The sequence below is a fragment of the Galendromus occidentalis genome, unplaced genomic scaffold, assembly GCF_000255335.2.
Source record: "Galendromus occidentalis unplaced genomic scaffold, Mocc_1.1 scf7180000075557, whole genome shotgun sequence".
In the NCBI taxonomy this organism is placed as follows: domain Eukaryota; kingdom Metazoa; phylum Arthropoda; class Arachnida; order Mesostigmata; family Phytoseiidae; genus Galendromus; species Galendromus occidentalis.
Window position 1 is genome coordinate 6,860 of NW_003803547.1, and position 5,772 is coordinate 12,631.

General features: G+C 48.3%; 1 pseudogene; it reads left to right on the forward strand.

Annotated features, from left to right (window-relative positions):
* Positions 1-2,097: 2,097 nt before the first annotated feature.
* On the forward strand, positions 2,098-3,875 carry LOC114828160 (SCAN domain-containing protein 3-like; annotated as a pseudogene).
* The last annotated feature ends 1,897 nt before the right edge of the window (positions 3,876-5,772 follow it).

A 5,772-nucleotide genomic window follows, 5' to 3' on the forward strand; every position in this document is an offset into this window, starting at 1 on the left:
TATAATAGTGAAGGCGTTCCTCTCTTATAAAGACTTTGTATTATTTCAAAAATTTCAAAATTTTGAGGATAGGTTTGCTTGCGCGAACCTCGCCGGCCATTCGCCGGTTCCGATCATTGTCCCATCGAAGTGGGACCGAGGATACAAGTACCCTCGTACTTTGAGGGGTGTGCACCCACTGCTCCAAAAACCCATTGCCCCGAAAACCCATTGCCCCAAAAACCCATTGCCCCGAAAACCCATTGCCCCGAAAACCCATTGCCCCAAAAACCCATTGCCCCGAAAAACCCATTGCCCCGAAAACCCATTGCCCCAAAAACCCAATGCCCCGAACATCCAATGCCCCGAAAATCCGATTCCTCGAAAACCCGATTCCCCGAAAAAATTGGAGGAGCCTCGAACACAGCGAAGCTTCTGTACGGAGAGAAGCAGCCTTGCGCTTCCGATCCGGATTCCGAGCCTGTTTACGGTTGTCAACTTCGTATACGAAATCCTTGACACGGAACAGAGGATTGTTCCAAGACGTCTGCAAAACTTCCACGATCATCCTTGATGAAAGTATCGAGACAATACGATGCACCGAGAAACGCACGTTTGATAACGATGGAACTGCTGCATGCGTGTCCCGAATTCATGTTGTTATCGTTCACGTGCACGTCGGAAAATGCAAAAACATTCGATCCCTCAATGCAAATTCCACTACCACCACTGACCGCGCGAGAGCTTCTCTCCCCATAGAAGCTTCCTTGCATCCGAGGCTCCTTCCATTTTTTCGGGGCATCGGGTGTTGGAGGCATTGGGTTTTTGGGGCAATGGGTTTTCGGGGCAATGGGTTTACGGACCAGTGGACTGCCGCCCTCCTTTTCTACTCGAATTCGAGGCATTCTGCCTCTCACGAAACTCCCGGGAAAGGCAGAATGCCTCGAATTCGAGTAGGAAAGGAGGGCGGCAGTCCACTGGTCCGTAAACCCATCTCACGAAACTCCCGGGAAAGGCAGAATGCCTCGAATTCGAGTAGAGAAGGAGTCCTCCGACGATCTAGTCGGGAAATAGTGCATCAGACAGTGTATCAGTTACTTAGAGTGATACAAACAAACTACAATCGGAGAATGGGAGGAAAATACGCTACTAACCCATGCCGATTACCACCACAAGTATCAGTATCACTGATACTGCTTTTGCCGCCAAACGCGGCTTCGTGAGCGCAGACCGGCACCTCTCGGTGACCTTTGCAGACCCAGCGCTCGTCTTCGTAATTCGATCGAGTCTCACGAATTGAACGCCTTTTGCCCTCTAAATCAGAGCATTTTCTTTAGGGCTGATAGTGGGGAGAAGATATTGTGAGACCGGTATTAGACTTTGATCTGAAAGAAACAATGTTGCTAGCTAAGAGATTGCTGGGAAGGGAGACCCCGAGTTTCCCACACTAGAAACCGGAAGTGTCCGGGGATATATTCCAGCTACATCGGACCCAGCCAAATTAGCTTAAGGATCGTAACCGCTGTTTCCAATTGAAGATCTGACGGAAAGGCCCGACTCTGTTTCCGAAAACCCGCGCGCTTCCCGCGCGGGGGAGAGGGTAGCGGATCTCTAGAGCAGTGTTTCCCAAGTATGGGCAAGTGACCCACAAGTGGGTCACGGCGATTTCCCAAGTGGGTCACGGGACTTCCGGACTCTTTCATACTATCGATTCAAGACTCATCGCGAGATGCACCGGGAGCTGAATTCGGGCGGGGACTTCTCCGTCCGAGAATCCGTGGATAAGAGGATGCTTTTATGCTTCTTTCTCGTCCATACGATTAGTGTTGACATGAGTGTGGAGCGCGGACGTTCGAGATTCGAGATGCGCGTTCTACTCTCGCTCAAGATTGATGTTTCGCAGCGCTCCCACTTTGAATCCTTCGAATGCTTTCGGTAGTCGATGCGGTGGGTGGTGACAAATGAGAGAAATGATTGTTGTGGCTCTCGAGTGAGTATTGCGCCGAGATATTTCCGTGATTATATGCGCAATCGGCTCTGTGTATGCTTACTCAACATGTCCGAAATCACTCTCGTGCAGGTAATCAAGATTGCGAGCCGTCTCTCAAGCCCTCCGCAATGAGCAATCCGAAGACAAGACCAAAGCGGCGATATTCCGAGCAGTTTCTGAAGTTTGGCTTCATTGCGGTCGAGACCAACAGGAAAGAGACAGCGCCTCTCTGTCTCATTTGTCTCCAGGTCTTGTCCAATGAGTCCATGAGATCCTGTCGACTTCAACATCACTTGAAGTCGAAGCATCCTCAGAAGGCCGCCTCGCCACTGGAGTACTTCGAGTCGTTGAAGGAAAGCTTACGAGAATAGACCAAGGGTAGGCTCTTTGTTCGCCAACTCCAGGTCCGCGGCGATTCGAGTTCAGCAAGCAAGCTATGAAATCTCTCTCTTGATCGCGAAAACTGGGAATAACCATTCGGTCGGAGAGCAGCTTATCAAGCCAGCGATAGCGACATTCCTCAAAACGGTCGGTCAGACTGATGACAAGGAAGTTGCGGCATTGCCGCTGAGCAACAATACGGTTTGCCGGAGAATCGATCGTATGGCTGAAGATATCGAGCAGAAGCTGGTCGAGAAATTGCGGAGCCGTAGCTTTTCTCTACAGATGGATGAGTCCACAATAAGACAGAGCGAAGCCCTCCTGATGAGTTATGTGAGATATATAGACCAGGAAGATCTGAAGGAGGAGATGCTGTTCTGTAGATCGCTAGGAAACGACAACGACCGCAACCGACATTTACAAGCAAGTCCGGGAGTACTTGTCAGAGCATAAAATCCCTATAGAAAACATGGTTTCATGCGTGGCAGACGGCGCACCGGCCATGATGGGGAGAAAAAAAGGTTGTCTCAAGATGTTGAAAGATGACAACCCCGGGATGCTCACCATACACTGCGTGATCCACAGGGAAAACCTGGTGGCTAGAACCCTCTCACCGAGTCTTCACAAAGTCATGCAAGCTGTGATCAAATGTGTGAATGAGATAAAAGCAAAGCCCAAGTTCGAGCGCTTATTCGAACAGTTTTGTCACGGTCAGCAAGAAGCACACGTGCGGCTCTTGATTCACACTGAAATACGCTGGCTCTCCAAGGGAAACTGCCTACGAAGGTTCATGGAACTATTCGACGCTGTCGTCGAATTCTTGAAAGACAAGGAAGAGGTGGCTCTCCTCACATCGTTTGAGGGGAAAATTCTCGTAAGCTACCTCGCCGATATCTTCGACTTTCTGAATGGCTTGAATTTGAAGCTACAAGGCAAGAAGGTCTCTCTAATCGAGGCGCAGGAGAGCATTCAGGGTTTCATAAAGTTCTTGCGAGTTGCTGCGAACAACGTCAGAGCTAGGAAACTCGATCAGTTTCTTTGGTTGAAGAAGTGTAAGCTGTCCGAGGGTGCCCTGATGATCATAGTTGAGCACATGTCGACGCTCATTGAAAATTTCAATGAAAGGTTCTCTGATCTCATAGAAATGAAGTTCCCACTTTGGGTGAGCCAGCCTTTCTTGGTAGACCTCAATGAGGCCGAGCTAGAATTCCAGCAAGAATTGGCGGAGTTGCAATCTAACCTGCCGATGGAGGGTGTTTTTAGAAATACGGGACCACGGGCATGGCTTTGTCATGGAATCAGGGAGAAATATCCAAAATGTAGTTCTCTTGCCAGAGATATATTAATCCACTTTCCGTCGTCCTATTTGGTTGAGTGCGGGTTTAGTGCGGTGAATGACTTAGTGGACGCAAAGAGAAATCGACTTGAAATAACCAGAAGAGGAGATCTGAGGATAAAATTGACCAATATCGAACCGGATATAAAGAAACTCTGCGCGGAGCAAGTAGCGCACTTCTCCCATTAAATTAGCTCCTGATCATTCTAATAAAAATTGTGGGTGAGGAGGTTGACGAAGTCTCCTCGCTAGTCAGGAAAATATATTTCACTCCTTAATATTCGTCGCCATTAAAGAGTGTTTCCGAACACATGCTCTTTTTCAAAGGTGCTGGGTTTTGTCGTGGGCCATGGGGTCTTTGTCGAGTCCAGATGTGGGTCATTGGGGAAAACTCTTGGGAAACACTGCTCTAGAGTCTAGAGCAGCGTTTCCCAACCTTTTTGGTCCCGAGCACCCCCTGAGGTCGGTCGAGTGTCTCCGGTACCCCCTCCGGTACCCCCTACCCCTAGAAAACCGAAATTTAAGCTTGAAAGAAAAAAACAAGCTGATTCACAACATCACGATTCTCTACATTCATTTCTCAACTTATCTCTTTGGAAACTGCACAATATTTTAAGATCTACCAAGCCATCAATTATTCGTCCCGTTTAAACGTATATACATATCACACCCGCTAGTGAGATTTTTGCTGTTGCCGGTCATGCAGCAATTGGTCCATGCGGAGTCTTTGGCGCGGTCGATAGCTCTTACCCATCTTATCTATCTTCTGCCGAAAAAAATCCTGATGGCTTCCGGTACCCCTCGGGAGAGTTCCTGGTACCCCCAGGGGTACTTGTACCCCCGGTTGGGAAACGCTGGTCTAGAGGAAGACGGGCATGTGCCCAGAGATGACATTTCTACTCGCGCGCTAGAGCATGGCGGTTCTACCTTAGCCCCGACGCTTCGCTCCGAGAATGAACCACGAACAGTTGCTCCAACGAAACCTGAGTGTTGACTTTAACATCAGCACTACAATACTTTAACCACTCAAAATATCAACAGATAGCTCACGCTCGTCTTCGCGGTCTTTATTGCGAGCATCGGTCGAGTCGTATTTCCCATTTCTCGTCTTTTTTTCCTGTTCCCTTTTTTACGTTTCCCTCAAGAAACAGTGGTTTGGTAAAATACAGAGTCTCATTGGAATAAGCACCCCCTTTCATACCAATTGCAGACAATGAATTTATTTGGTCAGTTTTTCCAGACTGGCAGAAAGCTCAGGGATTAACCTCTCCACTTGCTCCCTGCGAGCAACTCATTCCGGGAGGTTACAAGGCCTGGGAGGTGAGCGCTCTCGAATAGCCTGCTCACAATACGGACGAAGAGCCTCAGCATCCATGTCTGGCCAGATGAGTCCAGCAAAATCGATGGCTTGCTGAAAACGAAGCCTGTCCCTGCGCTGAACCATGAGTGCAAATTGTGTGAATCCGTTCCTGGATCGTCGCTTTCGAGGACGAACAGCCAGAACCTGAGGACGATCAGGCAGCATCTTCAAAGCATCTTCCTCAATCACAATCGGACAAGCAGCAGCACCAGCGCTCTGGTCAACGGGTTACACTTCGGCTTCAGACTCATCCATGGGAGGAAGTTCTCTAGGGTCCCAGCTTCCAGAAGGAGACGGCGATCGTCGAGACATGACTATCCTTCAACAAGAGGGATCGGATACCCACTGGAGAAAAACTGAGCATATATATAGGTTACCAATGTACCATGATCGGAGTTCGAACACTTCCTCAAAACTTTCCGCAGTAAGGGAGAAAATGTTGGGAAATCACCTCTCTTTCTGTGAACAGGGCCATTTCCATTACTGCCTCAAAAGTTTTCCGGAAGTCAGTGTTTTTGAGTTAATTACACTTGTTTACATGATAATAGTACTTGGATATGTAAGCCTGGAAACCCTGATCTAATTGATACAGAAAAATACTGAATAGTCTTTTTCTGGAGAACTCCTTCCGTTTTTTCCACTGTAAGGGTCTATGAAACCCGGACGGTATATAAGACACATTGAAATAAACATCAGATACAGATTCTTCTGCCACACGCAATCCTT